Here is a 17447-nt window from a genome sequence, read left to right as displayed (position 1 = left end):
CCCAGAGGCGGAGAGGTTGCAGTGAGCCAAAATTATTCCACTGCACTCCAGCCTGGGCAACAGCGAAACTCCATATATAAGTATATAGTGTGTGTGTGTGTATTATATAGTTCTCCAAAGCCCCTTGAAGTAAGACAGAATGGCTGCTGAGCTGTCCCAAACAGGACCTGACATGGGCCTCCAGGTAGCTCCAGCTAGGGGGAGGCTATGGGAGAAACACACGTGAAGCCGCTGCTTCACAGCCTAGTTGAGCAGGCAACAGCATACCCCTGTACAACTCCCCGTGGGAGACCATTTCTGGATATTCACTGTCTTGTTACTGCCTCAGGATGCAGATGTGAAGATGACTGTTCCTGCCCTCAGCTCACCGTCAATTATGGGGCTAGGAACAGCAATGAGCTAGGCACGGTGGCTCACGCCTGTAATCCCAGCACTTTGGGAGGCCAAGGTAGGCGGATCACCTGAGGTCAGGAGTTCAGGACCAGCCCAGCCAACATGGCGAAACTGTCTCTACTAAAAATACAAAAAAAAAAAAAAAAAAAAATAGGCTCACACCTATAATCCCAGCACTTTGGGAGGCTGAGGCAGGCAGATCACTTGAGGTCAAGAGTCTGAGACCAGCCTGGCCAGCGTGGTGAAACCCCATCTCTACTAAAAATACAAAAATTAGCTGGACATGGTGGTGTGTGCCTGTAATCCCAGCTACTCAGGAGGCTGAGGTGGGAGAATTTCTTGAACCTGGGAGGCAAAAGTTGCAGTGAGCTGAGATAACACCACTGCACTTCAGCCTGGGCAACAGAGTGGGACTCTCTGTCTCAATAAATAAATAAATAAATAAGAAATAAATAAGAAAAAAGAACATAGGAGTAAGAAATAAGTACAGGGAAATGGAAACCTTATAAACTGGGCATCCTGACCCTCCCACTTTTGGGATAGATGCCATAGCAGTAACAGAAGTGACATGAAGTAGACCCAGAGGGTATTAGCAGGAAAGGAAGGTGCTGGCAACATCCTTGCTTCCAGTATTCAGCCAACCTGTATACCCACCAGCAAATAGTTATTTTCAAATATGCATTTTATGTTAAGTACAGTGGAATCTCTAAGCATTAGCATCAGAACAAAGGACTATTTATAAGCAAAACAGTTACAATAATTTGAATGCCTACTGTAGGGTACCTAATAAACATATAGTATCTTCAATACTTAGAGCAATATTACAAGATGGTTTCTTTTTTTCTTTTCTTTTTCTTTTCTTTTCTTTTTTTTTTTTTTTGGAGACAGAGTCTCTCTCAGTCGCCCAGGCTGGAGTGCAGTGGCATGATAACGGCTCACTGCAACCTCCACCTCCTGGATTCAAGCGATTCTCCTGCCTCAGCCTCCCAGTAGCTGGGATTACAGGCACCCACCACCACGCTCAGCTAAATTTTTTGAACTTTTAGTAGAGATGGGGTTTCACCATGTTGGTCAGACTGGTCTCGAACCCCTGACCTCAAGTGATTTGCCCACCTCAGCCTCCCAAGGTGCTGGGATTACAGGCATGAGCCACCACACCTGGCCAAGATGGTTTTTCTTATTTCTGTTTTATAGTCAGAAAATTAAGAATTAAGTTTTATAACTTGCCATTGAGTGGTTGGGATTGAAAAACCCCATTCTTCCTGAATCTGTTGCCCATTCTTTCCCACCTGGACGTATCCAGAGCTGAAATGTAAGGAATTAGTTGTCCTAAAAGCTGAGGTTCCTTGGCAGAACAGATGAGACTCACCTTGGAAGGGTCAGGCTCATAGTATAGTTATAGATTTCTGAATCTCAGTTGCAAACACCTCTTGTAATAACTATTTGGTACTTTGTATATACAACATAATCAGCCTAGTGCTGTTACATTCATTCACTGTAGGCAATGGTTCCTTTCCTCTAAAACAGTAAGTTACATTATTTTTTAATAAATAGTGACAATGAAGTTTGGGTTTGATTGTTTTTAATTTGATCTAACTTCAGTTATGGTTTGGATCCTAGGTTGAACCAGTAGAGCTTGATTACTGTTAATATTTGACATAATTTACCTAGAAGGAAAATATTAGAGAGAGGGTGACAGTAAAATTCAAGGTGAAGAACTCCAGAAATAGTGTATGTATACATGTATACTCCTGCCCCAAAGTGTAGAAGTATTAATTTTCTTCAAATTCAGCACCTCCCCTGAGGTAAGAAAATTAGAATATAGCCAGGTGCGGTGGCTGATACCTGTAATCCCAGCACTTTGGGAGGCTGAGGTCAGGAATTCACGAGGTCAGGAGTTCGAGACCAGCCTGGCCAATATAGTGAAACCCCGCCTCTACTAAAAATACAAAAATTAGCCAGGCATGGTGGTGTGCATCTGTAATCCCAGCTACTCAGGAGGCTGAGGAAGGAGAATTGCTTGAACCCAGAAGGCAGATGCTGCAGTGAGCCGAGATCCTGCCACTGCACTCCAGCCTGGGCAACAGAGCGAGACTCTGTCTCAACGGAAAAAAGGAATAAAAGAGAAAAGAAAATTAGAATATAATAGATTACATACTTGTTGCAAAATAAATGAGAAAACACCAAAAAGTAAATAAATAAAAATCACCTATTATTTCACCAGTGTTAATATTGTTAATATTTTGGCATATGTCATTTGAGATTTTTTTCCATACATATATGTAATTGTAGATATGAAATTGAGTTTTAGAAATTCTCTATGAATCACTTTGTAATATTAAGGCTTAAAAATAGTCTGGCAAAAATTCTTGATACTTTGGGTAAAGCTTTAAAATAGTAACATGTTCTGGCCTTGTGAAATGGAACTTTTAGTTCAGTTCTGATACAAATAGAAAGTCTGGGTGCTGTGGCTCATGCCTGTAATCCCAGAGCTTTGGGAGGCTGATGCAGGAGAATCGCTTGAGCCCAGGAGTTTGAGACCAGCCTGAGCAACATAAGGAGACCCCCTTCTCTACAAAGAATTAAAAAATAAAAAATTAGCTAGGCATGATGTCATACGCCTGTAGTGCCAGCACTTTGGGAGGCTGAGGCAAGTGGATTGCTTGAGCCCAGTTGTTTGACACCAGCCTAGGCAACATAGTGAGACCCCAGTCTTTATATATATGTAATATATATATATTTAGAGATGGAATATTACATATATATATTGAGACGAGGGTCTCACTATGTTCAGTATATATATGTGTGTGGGTATATATACCCCCATTTATGTGTGGGTATATATATGTGTATATATATGTGTATGTGTGGGTATATATACCCCCACACATATATATATGTGTGTGGGTATAGTGCCCCCATTTGTTGCATGTTTATTACTACAATATCAACTCTCACTGGAAAAAACTACAAAGAGTCCTTGAGAACAAGTGTCCTGAGTATTTTTTATGTTCAGTCAATCTTTGCTATCCATATTTTCCGCATCCCCGGATTCAACCAACTGTACATTGAAAATACTCTGGGAAAAAGAAAATAGAAAATAACAATACAACAGTTAAAAACAATACAAATAAAAAATACTGTATGACAACTATTTGCATAAGATTTACACTGTATTAGATTATTATAAGTAGCCTAGAGATTTAAAGTATACAGGAGGATGTATATAGGTTACACGCAAACACTACCTCATTTTATTTAAGAACATTGAGTATGCATGGGTTTTGATATCTGCAGGGTCCTGGAATAAATCCCCCACAGATACCATGAGATATCTGTAGTTTTGCTTAAGTGACGAGATGAAACAAGGTAATACTATAACATCCTACCCATTATGGAGCAAAGGATAGGCTATATTGGGTATACAAAAAAGATAAGGGTCAATGAAAAAAAAATGTATGGGCCTCTATTCTCCCTCATCTCACCGAAAGGGACACTATTCCCGAGAATAGCTACTGCACGTGCAGTAGGTTTGCATTTTAAGAGAGGAACACTGTTCACCTCATTTCTGCCACTCTATCTTCTTATAGTACAAGTGTGAAAGTGTACATATAAATGAGAAGAGAAAAATTTGGAATTTACTCAAGAAAGTGTCTGAATTTACAGAATGTGATAGTTTTCAATATGTTCACTAATTGTCATTCCACTTTTTTTTTCCTTCAAGTGTTATTTTAACTCAGGGGTACATGTGCAGGATGTGCAGGTTTGTTACATAGGTAAACGTGTGCCATGGTGGTTTGTAACACAGTTCATCCTCATCCTGTTACCTGGGTGTTAAGCCCAGCCTCTATTAGCTATTCTTCCTGATGTTCTCCCTCCCCCAACCTCCCAACAGGGAGTGTGTGTTGTTCCCCCTATGTGTCTATGTGTTCTCATAATTCAGCTCACACTTATAAGTGAGAACATGCAGTGTTTCTGCATCAGTTTGCTGATTCTATCCATGTCCCTGCAAAGGACATAACCTCATTCCTTTCTATGGCTGCATAGTGTTCCATGGTGTATATGTACTACATTTTCTTTATTCAGCCTATCATCAATGGGCATTTAGGTTGATTCCAAGTCTTTGCTACTGTGGCTATGTCACTCCCCTCTCCCCCCGCCTTTTTTTTTTGAGATGGAGTCTCACTCTGCCACCCAGGCTGGAGTGCAAGTGGCTGATCTCGGCTCACTTCAAGCTCCACCTCCCGGGTACATGCCATTCTCCTGCCTCAGCCTCCCGAGTAACTGCGACTACAGGCAACCCCCCCCCCCCCCCACCATGCCCAGCTAATTTTTTAAATTTTTAGTAGAGACAGGGTTTCACCGTAATAGCCGGGATAGTCTCGATCTCCTGACCTCGTGATCTGCCCAAAGTGCTGGGATTATAAGCATGAGCCACCATGCCCGGCTGTCACTCTGCTTTTTAAAATGTGAAACCTAATGTCCCTCTTTTTGAATTTCTGGTCTTAGTGACCCACTCCTATAAAATAGAATGTGGTAGATGACTGCAGAGATTAGGTCACAAAAAGCATTTCCTTCTGTGAAATGCTTTTGTGAAAGGCTTGATTGCTTCTGCCGAGATTTTTACCCATTTGGGGATACCAGCTCCCATGTTGTGGGAAAATGCAGGCAGTCTGTGGGAAGGTTCTTATGGAGAGGTACTGAGGCCACCTGCCAACAATCAGGCCCAACCTGCCATCCGTGTGTATCAGCCACTTTGGAAGTGGATCTTCCAGCTTCAGCCAGTCTTAAGATAACTAATAACAAGCCTTCAGATGAACTAATATCTATGACTTCTAGGAAAGATGACTACTTGCTTCTGAAAACCTTTGCACAGTTGCAGCAAATGGGAGGACTCCATAGGAAGCGTGAGAGGTTAGATTTGGGCAAGCTCTGCCGCTGGAGTACAGGTAGCGCCTGGTCCTGCCAAGGCATTGTCAGGCAGTCAGAAAGAGCTCCCGGGGTCATTCTAAAAATCTTGCTTATCACTTCACATATAGCAAGCTTCAGTCCCAAGGCAAACACTACCAAACCCTGCTATTTTGCCTTGAAACCACCTGAACGTGGCATATGGTCTGAAAAGAAAAGAGAAGAAATAGGAAAGTTTAGGAATGTATACTGTGGCTAATTCTCTTTGCTCTTTAATTATAGAGGTATTTTATATATCATGTTTGAAGCAGTTTAAAGCAACAAGCTACAAATGAAAGTAAACAACCAAGCCTTAGTCACTCCAAGGCATCACTTGCATTGCTCACAGCACCTTCTTGGCAAGGACATGCCATGCTAGTGGCTCATCAGTGATGAGATAGAGCACAAGCCATCTGAACATGGAAGATCCACAAGATGGGACGGGCATCCACGAATGTATCCAGAGCAGTGGGAAATTCTCTAGAAATCAGCAATGGTGACACCTTTGATTGACAACAGCTGTTCAACAACACAAAACACAAATGAAAACAAAAAACAATCTGATCAAAAAATAAGCAGAAGACCTGAATAGACATTCTCAAAAGAAGACAGACAAATGGCTGACAGATACAGGAAAATATACTCAATATCACTAATCATCAGGGAAATGCCAATCAAAACCACAGTGGGATATCCTCACATCCCATTTAGAATGGCTATTATCAAAAAAACACAAAAAAAAATACCAAATGATGGTGACTATGTGAAGAACTCCACTTATACACTGTTGTTAGGAATGCAAACTCGTCCAGCCATTATTTAAAACAGTATGGAGCCTCCTCAGAGAAATTGCAAGTAAAACTATTGTATGATCCAGTAATCTCACACTGGGTATCTATTCAAAGGAAATAAAATTGATATGTCCAAAGAGATAACTGCACTCCTACGTTTATTGCAGCAGTGTTTACAATCGCCAGGATGTGGAATCAACCAATAACAAATAAATGAATTTTAAATTTCATATGTACACACAATGAAATATTATTCAGTCATGAAAAGAACGAAATTCTGTCATTTGCAATAGCATGGGTGAACCTAGAAGACATTATGTTAAGTGAAATAAGCCAAGCACAGACAGAAAAATACTGCATGATCTCATTCATATGTTGAATCTAAAAAAGTTGATCACATAAAAGTAGAGAGTAGAATAGTCCTTACTAGAAGCTGAGAAGAGTAAGAAGGAGAAGGAATGGAGAGAAGTTGGTCAATGAGTACAAAATTATAGTTAGGTAGGAGGAATAAGTTCTGGTGTTCTATTGCACAGCAGTGTGACTGTAGTTTACCACAATGTATTGTATATTTCAAAATATCTAGAAGAAAGGATTTTGAATGTTCTCACCACAAAGAAATGACAAGTATTTGAAATGGTGGAAGTATGAATTTCCATGATTTAATTGTTATATAATGTATGGATTATTGAAACTTCATGAAGTACCTTATAAATATGTGCAGTTATGTATCAATTAAAAACAAAATAAAACAAAAATAACCAACTGTCATTTTGAATGTCACAACAGGAGACTTCAACATAGCAATTCAGAAGATAAGATCAATAATCATGCAATTTCAGTCATTGCTTCCCTGAGCCTTCAGAGTAGCTGAGCAAGTCCTGAGGAGGGTGAAGTCCTGAGCTGGTTGACTCTAGTGAGAACCAACCACTTTTATGTACCCCAAACCAAGGGCGTGTTCGCTATCCGTTAGGATAAGCTGGGTAACGCTTTTCAATATTAACAGAGATCAAAACTTTATTGTTTATTTCTTGATTGTGACATATTGGCCGAACATTCTGGTCCACATCATTGGCTTTCGGAGATGCAAGCTTATAAATCCTCCACTACCTTGAAAATTGCTAATTGCTACAGCACAGGTTAGGAAACTTGACAAATCACGCAATGGCTCTGAAAGCTTCAGTCTAGAAGTAACATACTTTCAAAGTAAGGGACATGTGAGGCCTACCTTCAGGAGAACAGAGGATACAATCCTTCAATGTGTGCAGAAGGAGAAAAACCAGAAATATTGACCAGCATGAATGATTACCATGCCTATAAATGTTGACATTTTCTATGTGATGTAAAAAAGCCTAGGAAGTTCTGGTCTGTATCCCTTGATAAGAAGAAGTAACAATTCCGAAAATATATCAGTCATCAGATGGTACCCCCTGGGTGATGGGATATAATTTTAAAATGTTTTCAATATGGGGTTTGCAAATAGAGATATATGAGAATAAGTACATATCTTGGCCTTTACTGATGTGGCCAGATAAAAACAAAACTCATTGACTATCTACAATGACCACTTACATACTTCTTTGTACGTTTTTTTTTTTTTTTTTATCACATTTAGGTAAAGTAAAACATATCAGCTTGTAGGCAATGAATAGTTTAGACATCATAGTTAGGGATAAAACACTTTTTCTTCCCTCCTCTGCTTTCCATGAAGGGGTATTTTCCCTGAACACACCTCAACCCTTGCCCAACTCCTCACTCAGGGAAAGCAGGACGACTTATCAGAATCTGAATTTGGAATGAAGACTGGATGTGCATAGCTCAGCCACCTCCCTTCTCTTCTACCTTATAACCAGATTGTCTGCATAAAATAATAGCCCAATATTCTCCAGAATCTCCTGGATATTTTACAGTGATATATCTGCAATTGTGAAGCTTGTGATAGTTGAGATGCCTGTGGCTGAGTTTGAAATGTGATTTTGTGGTTCAGTAATAGGATGCCCCCTTGTTTCTGGACATTTAGAACAATCTATTATTATCTGAAGTCCTCTTGATATTTGGATTCGTATTTTTTTTTAATTGCTTAGACTATCTCTGAAAGAGTTTCCAGCTAGGGTGAGCAATATTAAGACTCTTATTTACTGGATATCCTCAACAACAAACACTAATAACCTCCCCGCAAACACTAATACTGAATTCCAAGCAGTTCAGAATACTTCTGAAATCATTGTTATAAAATTTTTTTATTGATTTTGATCAGTGATAAACCATTTATTGGTCTACTATTTCCTACTACACATGAGGCAAGAAACAAAGTATAAGACATGAGCCCACCTCATAAAGAATTGGCAATATGGGATATCTCTCCTTGTAAAAAAGCTGCAATTTCATCAACCAAAATGAAAGCATCACGTTTTTTGTTTCCTGTAACTGATTCTATTTGTTCTATAATTCAAATTTTTGCCAGTGCAAACAGAAACTTCCTATTTGACAGTAATGTATTTCCTCGATTAAACAGTCTTTACCCATTTATTAATGGGGTTATTTGTTTTTTCTTGGTGATTTATTTAAGTTCCTTATAGATTCTGGATATTAGGCCTTTGTTGGATGTGTAGTTTGCAAATATTTTCTCCCATTCTGTAAGTTTTCTGTTTACTCTGTTAATAGCTTCTTTTGCAGTGCAAAAACTCTTTAGTTTAATTAGGACCCACTTGTCAATTTTTGTTTTTGTTGAAATTGCTTTTGGGGACTTAGCCAAAAATCCTTTGCCAAGGCCAACACTGAGAAGAGTATTTTCTAGGTTTTCTTCTAGGATTTTTATTCGGCCAACAAACATATGAAAAAGTACTCAGTATCACTAATCATCAGAGAAGTGAAAATCAAAACCACAATGAGATATCATCTCACAACAGTCAGAATAACTATTATTAAAAAGTTAAAAAAATAACAGATGATGGTGAGGCTGCAGAGAAAAAAACTATTATATGCCGTTGCTGGGAATGCAAATTAGCCTCTGTGGAAAGCAATTTGGAGATTTCTCGAATAACTTAAAACAGAACTCCCATGCGACCTAGAATACTATTTCCGGGTATATAGCGAAAGGAAAATAAATCACTCTATCAAAAAGACACAGGCACACATATGTTCATTACCACACCGTTCACAATAGCAAAGATGTGGAATCAACCTAGAAGCTCATCAACAGTGGAATCAACAGTGGATTGGATAAAGCAAATGTGGTACATATACACCATAGAATGCTAGAATGAAATAATGTCCTTTGCAGCAACATGTATGCAGCGGGGGCCCTTATCCTAAGCAAATTAATGCAGGAACCAAACACTGAATACTACATGTTTTCACTTTTAAGTGGGAGCCAAACATTGAGTACACGTGGACATAAAGATGGGAATAACAGCACTGGGGACTACTAACGGGAGGAGGAAGGGAGGGGGCCATGATATGAAAAACTACTTATTGGGTACTATGCTTAATACCTAGGTGATGGGATCCCTACTCTAAATTTCAGCATTGTGCAATATGCCCATGTAGCAAACCTGCACATTTACCCTCTAAATCCAAAATAAAAGTTGAAATTATTTTAAAACATTTAAAAAAATAATCTTTAGTCTTTTCCATGGCAACATTCTATGAATTTAATGTCTACAGCCCCTATAATGACTTTCATTTCCCTCTTCTTTCCTAAGATGGCTTTTCAGTGTAGCAAATGATTCTATGTGTGTCTCATATGCTCTTCTGTGTGTTGTCCTGTGGTCCATATACTCTTGTGTGGATCATCAGAAGCCTCTTATGAGTTGTTTTCCTGCCTGGTGCAGTCTGGGGTTTGGGAATGGTTCCATAGCACCTACTACTGTTAACCATAAATATTACCATTTGCCTTCCATCATGAGGATTGTGCACTTTGCAGCCACACCAATCTTCTTTTCAATGCCACACTGATCTTCAGGTTTCGGGCATGGTGAATGGCCATCAACTCAGACAAGTCAACATGGAGTAACCTCAAGATCTCACTGCAGGTATGATGCTAAATTCATATGGTCCAGGATATCCTTTGTATGAAGTTTCTCAAGACTACAGGTCTTCTGAAAATCCCCATGCTTTCTCACTTTACCCAACTCTTCTTTTTCAATTGTATTCATGGCAAATTCATTCATACCAAAATGTAACGATTATGTTCAACAGTTTTTCATTATGCAAATTACTTTCCAAAAATAATCACTGCAGTTATTTTGGTACCATCTTTTCAGATACCTTTAGTGGCTCTTTATTCATTCAAGAAATCGTATTTATTGCCTGAAAGGGGTGGCAAAGACGGAGTTGAGTTTTTGAAAAACCAAATGAGTTCCTGGTTGGAACTTTATTTTTCATGGATTGTGAAGATACAGTATTCAAAGTAGAGATACTGGATTGTGAGAGCCATGTTTTTGAGAGAAAAGTAGACCTTTGGAGTTTTAAGCCTGGTTTTGGATATTAAGAGCTAAGGAGGCTAGAGGACTCAGAGGACAAGACTGATACCGGAAGCAGTAGCACAGGGAAGAACGCACAAGACTGTCAAAGTAATTTCCGGGGATAGATTTAGTGTAAATTGTGGGAGCAATGAGAACCAAGAAAAGTAAGTACGAGTTGGGTGTTGATAAGAATATTTGAGAGGGCTTTGAGCTTTTCCCCACCAATGGTGGGATTTTGCAGTGGGGCAGAACTCAACTAATTTCTTAGCTCATATAGAACTCCACTGGTGCCCACCCAGACCCCCTTCACCTACAGAGGCCCCATCCCACAGCTGCTCCAAGTTTTGTTTGCTGAGGCCCTTAGCTAGCCCCTTCTCAGAGAATTGCCTTCGCCCAATAGGTATTGCTTCTCCTGCGATAGCACACTTCTCCACCTGTGCTTCCAAGAAGCAGCCTACAGCCAATGATTGACTGATGAAGGGTACTTAAGCCCAGCTCCCTTGCCTCAAGGTGAAAGAAGTCTGTGATGCTATTCACTTTCCACAGTGACTCTTGGAATTGCAGTGAGGCTGGACTTCAGCTAAAACCACACCACTTTTTTTCTAAGTTCTTTCTCTTCTCCTCCTTGCTTCTCTCACTCCCTCATAGTAACACTTCAGGGTTATTATAAATTCAAAAAATTAACTTTATTCCTCTGTAACTAAATTTGGCTTTGCATCACTTTCTACTGTTATCAGAAAACCTAATCTTGCTCAATCAAATTCAGTCACTTCTGGTTTAAATTCCATTAGGATTCCACTTCCATCTCTGCTTCTCCCTATTCTGAGATTGGAGAATGGGGATATTGGATATAAACTTTTGTTGGCTTATATTTTCTTCCATGGACCTACATGGGAAGCAGTACAGAAGTACTGTACCACACAGGGAGTTGGGTGCGTATGATTTAATGGTGCACTGCTTCTCATATGGCTTGGGGTAGAACGGGATGAAGGGGGCTTAGCCTCAACACAAATTCACCCTTTATCTTCTGAATCCCTGAGTGTCACCCAGATTCCATTCCATTGATAACAGCTAAGTTACATGAGTTTCCTAGTCAGCCTCTGCCCATGAAATGCATTCCTATCTCTCTTCCCACCTCTCTGTTGCCTTGAATAAAAATGCTTGTTTAAAATTGGAAAGCTTTGATTTATGAAAATCTATTTATTTGACTCTGCTTGAAAATGCACAAAAGATAATCTCATGTATTTGCATCAAATGCTCCATCTTTTTTCTTTATGAGATCTCTTGCTCATCTTCAGGTGAAAAATTTTGATTGCTTTTTTTTTATTGGTGTGGAAAATAGAAAAGGGAGACATGTTTTCCACACTGTCAGGTTTCAAAACTCTTAGTTATGCTAGTCAGTCATAGAAATAAACAGCTTTAAACTATTTTCATGCATATTTATATCCACACAGCAAAAAGTCAGTCAAGGAAGTGTTTTTTGTGTGAAGGTCAAGTGAATTAATTAGTAGCTTCCTAGATATTGGCAAAATTTCATTTGACTCTTTATTAAAGGTTGTAAATGGATTCCCTGTTATAGTATTGCATTGAATCATGATGATGGATCATCAGCAAAATGCCTGACTGGACCCTGGGATTAGGGGATTGGAAAATTGACAGGAGTTTCAATACTGTATCTCAATGCCTTCTCGGGTAGCTGTTCAGGAAAGCAAGGCAAATCTTTGTTTTTGTCTTGGGTTGTGTGGTTTTCTATTGTTTTAATTATTAAATAAATCAGGCGGACAAAATTTGTAAAGGAAAAAACTAGTGGGCCCTTGTGTGCCCACCAACCAACTTAGACTATAAAGTTTTAAATATTCATCCCTCATCCCATTTCCCATATGTTTTTCTTCTTTCAAAGAAGCTACTAGCTTGTGATGTTTATGATTTCTACTCATAGGTAATAATTCTACTTATGTATGTATCAATCAATAACATATAGGATTCTATTTTATGCTTTTAACCTTAAATGTTATCTACATATGGTGTTTCTTTCCACATTATAATATTGTTTTTTTAAATTCACATCACTAGATCCAACACTCATATTCACTTCTGTGTAGTGTTTCACCGTAAGATGAATCCATCCTCTTTTTAAAATTTTTTTTATTTTTAATTTTTATGAATACATAGTAAATGTGTATATTTATAGGATACATGAGATACTTTGATACAGGCATGCAATGCATAATAATCATATCAGGGCAAGTAAGGTATCCATCACCTCAAGCATTTAGCATTTCTTTGTGTTACAAACAATCCAATTATATACTTTCAGTTATTTCTAAATGTACAATAAATTGTTAACTATAGTCCTCCCGTTGTAATATAAATGATGACCTTATTTATTCTATCTAACTATATTTTTATATCTGTTAACTATCCCCGCACCCCTCACTACCCTTCCCAACCTCTGGTAACCTTTATTCTACTCTCAATCTCCGTGAGTTCAATTGCTTTAATGTTTAGCTCCCCCAAATGAATGAGAACATGCAAAATTTGTCTTTCTGTACCTGACTTATTTCACTTAATATAATGTCATCTAGTTCCATCCATGTTGCAAATGACAGAATATCATTCTTTTATATGACTAAATAGTGCTCCATACATACCACATTTTCTTTATCCATTTGTCTGTCGATGGACATTTAAGTTGCTTGGTAGTGCTTCAATAAATGTGGGAGTGCAGATATCTCTTCAGTGTACTGATTTCCTTTCTTTTGGGTATACCTAGCAATAGGATTGCTGAATCATATGAGAATTCTAGTTTTAGTTTTTTGAGGAACTTCCAAACTGTTCTCTATAGTGGTTGTACTAATTTACATTTCCATGATTGGTGTATGAGGGTTCTCTTTTTTCCACACTGTCTCCAGCATTTGTCGTTGGCTGTTTTTGGATAAAAGTCATTTTAACTGGGGCGAGATTATATCTCACTGTAGTTTTCATTTGCATTTCTCTGATGATCAGTGATGTTTAGCACCTTTTCACGCATCTGGTTGCCATTCGTATGGCTTCTTTTGAAAAATATTCATGTATTCTGTTCATTTTTAAATCAGACTATTAGATTATTTTTCTATTGAGTTGTTTGAGGCTCCTTATATATTCTGGTTATTAATTCCTTGTCAGATAGTTTGCAAATATTTTCTCCCATTCTGTGGGCTGTCTGTTCACTTTGTTGACTATCTGCGGTGCAGAAGCTTTTTAACTTAATGTGATCCCATTTTTCCACTTTTGCTTTTGTTACCTGTGTTTTGGGTTATTACTCAAAAAGTGTTTGTCCATGCCAACATCCTGGACAGTTTCCCCCAACATTTTCTTTTAGTCTTAATAGTTTTAGAGTTTGAAGTCTTAGCTTTCAGTATTTAATTCATTTTAACTTTACTTTTGTATATGTTAAAAGATATGGGTCTAGTTTCATTCTTCTGCATATGGATATTCAGTTTTCCCAGCACTATTTATTGAAGAGACTGTCCTTTCCCCAACGTATATTCTTGGCACCTTGTCAGAAACAGTTTGCTGTGAATGTATGAATTTATTTCTGGTTCTATGTCTGTTCCATTAGTCTATGTGTCTCTTTTTATGCCAGTACTATGCTTTTTTGGTTACTATAGCTGTGTAGTATAATTTGAATTCAGGTAATATGACTCCTCTAGCTTTGTTCTTTTTGCTCAAAATGGCTTTAGCTATTCCGAGTCTTTTGTGGTTGCATATACATTTTAGGATTTTTTCTTCCTACTTCTGTAAAGAATGTCATTGGTATTTTGATAGGAATTGTATTGAATCTGTACATTACTTTGGGTAGTATGGATATTTTAACAACATTGATTCTTTTAATCCATGAACATAAAATATTTTTTCTGTTTTTTGTATTCTTTTCAATGTCTTTCATCATTGTTTTATACTTTACATTGTAAAGATCTTTCAACTTTTTGGTTGAGTTTATTGCCAGTTTTTGTTGTTGTTGTTGTTGTTTTGTAGTTATTGTAAATGGATTGCTTTTTTATTTCTTTTTCAGATTGTTCATTGTTGGCATATATAAATGCCACTAATTTTTGTATGTTGATTTTATATCCTGCAATTTTACTAAATTTGTGTATCAGTTCTAAGGTTTTTTTGGTGGAGTCTTTGTTTTTTTTCCCCAAATATAAGATTGTATTATTTGCAAACAAGGATAATTTGACTTCTTTCTTTCAAATTTGGATGCCCTTTATTTTCTCTTGCCTGATTGCTCTAGCTAGGACATCAAGATTTATTCTCTCAATGATTACATTGAGGCTGTTTCCACTTTTTGCTACTGTAAATAATGCATGAATGATAATTTTACATCTCTCTTCTTATGTTTATTGGCAATAGACTATCTAGAATACGTATTGTCAATTTTACTAGTTACTGCCAAAGTTTTCCAAAATGAGGGCACCAGTTTATTCTATCACAATTAGTGTAGGAGACTCTTATCATTCCATCTTCTTAGCAAAATTTGTCATACACTACTTTTTACTGAACTAATGGGTATATAATTGTTTTTCACAGCTGTTTTAATTTCAATTTCTTGGATTATACCTAATGTTAGGCAACTTTTCGTATATTTATTGGGCATTACTTTCTTCTTGTTTGTGAATTGCTTGTTTATATATTTTCATAATGCTTAATTTAATTTTCTTCTTATTGAGTTGTCATCATTTATATATCTCATATATATATATATACACATATATATATATATCTTTGTAGTAAGCCTGATAACTTATACTGATTCAAATATTTTCTTGATCTCTGGCTTACATTTTACTCGGTGTAGAGTATCTCATGAAGCATTTATCTGTTTTTATTTATGAAGTTTTTATTTATTGTATCAGTTATATATTGCCTTATAACAACACACTCTAAAATTCAGTAGCGTAGATTATTTGTTTGCTCCATTCTGTGGATTGGCAGAGTGGGCAGGAATCATGCCTGCTCTCTGTGGCTTTGGCTGGTCTCACTCGCGTTTATGATCATGTGGCAGGTCTGCTGGGGAACAGCTGGTCCCAGATGGCCTCACGCTTATGTAGCTGTTGGCTGGAACATTTAGATGAGGTACCTTTGTTCTCCTCCATGTGGTTCCTCCCCCTGATTGGCTCAGGTTTTCTCTCTTAGCAATGTGGTTGCCAGAGGGTGGTGGTGCAAGCTTCATTTCTCTTGAGGCCTCAGCTTGGAAGTTGCCCACATCGGCCCCACTGCTTTTGATTTCTCAAAGCAGCCACAAGGCCAGCCCAGATTCAAGACGTAGTAAAGCTACAGATTCCCTCTGCATCTGGATGGGCAAAACTTCAACATCACACTGTGAAAGGAGATATGACAGAATAGAAAGAATTTAAAATGTAACTTAGTTATACTTAGAAGGTATGTATCAATATTATACTTTAAATTCTGTAACTTTTGTATCTTGAATAAAAATCCCCCCACTCTAATTTCATAAAGATCTTACTTACTTTTTTCTAAATTTATTAGAATTTTTTTTTTTTTTTTATCTCTAGGACATTTAATCCAGCTGAAATTGATTTCTGTGTATGATGTGAACTAATCTCATGTTTTCTTAATGAGTAACAAGCTTTGTCAGTAGCATTCATTGACTGGTCCATCATTGCAGTGGTGGTTTGTGATGGCACTTCTGTCATATTTAGCAATAACATTGATTAAGCAGAATTCATGAGGCACCAGAAGGTAAGAAGAACTTTATTATTTTCTTCCAATGTGCTTTCAAACACATTCACTTCCCTACCTGCATTTGGAACCAGCTATGGAAATATCAGGAACTGAAGCAGATAGATGTCAAAATATCAGCCTTCTTGCTGGATAAAAGCAGGATTAAAGGACATGACCTAGATGTTTAACATCAATGGGCTTGTTAACCCCAAGCTCCCAGATAGACTTGCCAACCTACCCAGAGCTGCGCTGAACAGTCACATTTACTCTGAAGGAAAATTGCAATGTACTCTCCTGCTGGACTGGATGGACGAACTACTGAATGGAGACAGTGTGAGAAATAAATGTCTGGAGAAAATTGTAATGCTTGAGTATAAACAAGTAAATGATGAGACTTTCTCAGATTTTTATCCAAGGGACAGGTTAATTTCATTTTGCCCTCCATTATTGGAACTACTGTAACTAATAATCACAATAGCTAACCATTTCGAACACTTACCATGTGGCAGGTACATTAAAAGCTTTTAACCATCAGGTAAAATGTATAGGGTGTATTAGTCCGGGTGCTTTAAGGAGCAGACACTAAAACAAGATTAGGTGTGCAGGAGATTTACTAGGGGAAATTGCTGTGAAGGAAAATTAAGAAGAGTTAGAGGAGGCTGGGAGAGTCATCAGACCCCAGGTAAAGAAAGGAGGAAAGAACTGAAGATTTGGTGAAGAGTCTTTGCAGTGTCCATGCTAAGGTATTTTTCCAAAGCTAATGTGGACTCTATCACTGTTATGTGACCACAAATGTAGTGACTTAAAAGAAAACAAATGTATTATCTTAAAGTTCTGAGGTCAGAATTTCTAAAATCAAAGTACTGGTGAGGTCACATACCTTTTAGGGGTTTAAAGAATCTCTTTCCTTGCCTTTTCCAGAGTCCAAGAGCCACCTGCATTCCTTGGTGTGTGGCTTCTCCATCCTCAAGTCCACCCCTCCCTGTACCATCTCTGACCTCTCTCTGTGATGACATCTCCTTTTTCTGATTCTGACCCTCTTGCCTCCCTCTTAGAAGGACTCTTGTGACCATTTTGGGCCCACTGAGATAATCCAAAGTAATCTTCCTATTTCAAGATCCTTGACTTA

Source organism: Chlorocebus sabaeus, chromosome 2 (assembly GCF_047675955.1).
Source record: "Chlorocebus sabaeus isolate Y175 chromosome 2, mChlSab1.0.hap1, whole genome shotgun sequence".
Taxonomy (NCBI): Eukaryota; Metazoa; Chordata; class Mammalia; order Primates; family Cercopithecidae; genus Chlorocebus; species Chlorocebus sabaeus.
This window is presented reverse-complemented; position numbering follows the sequence as displayed.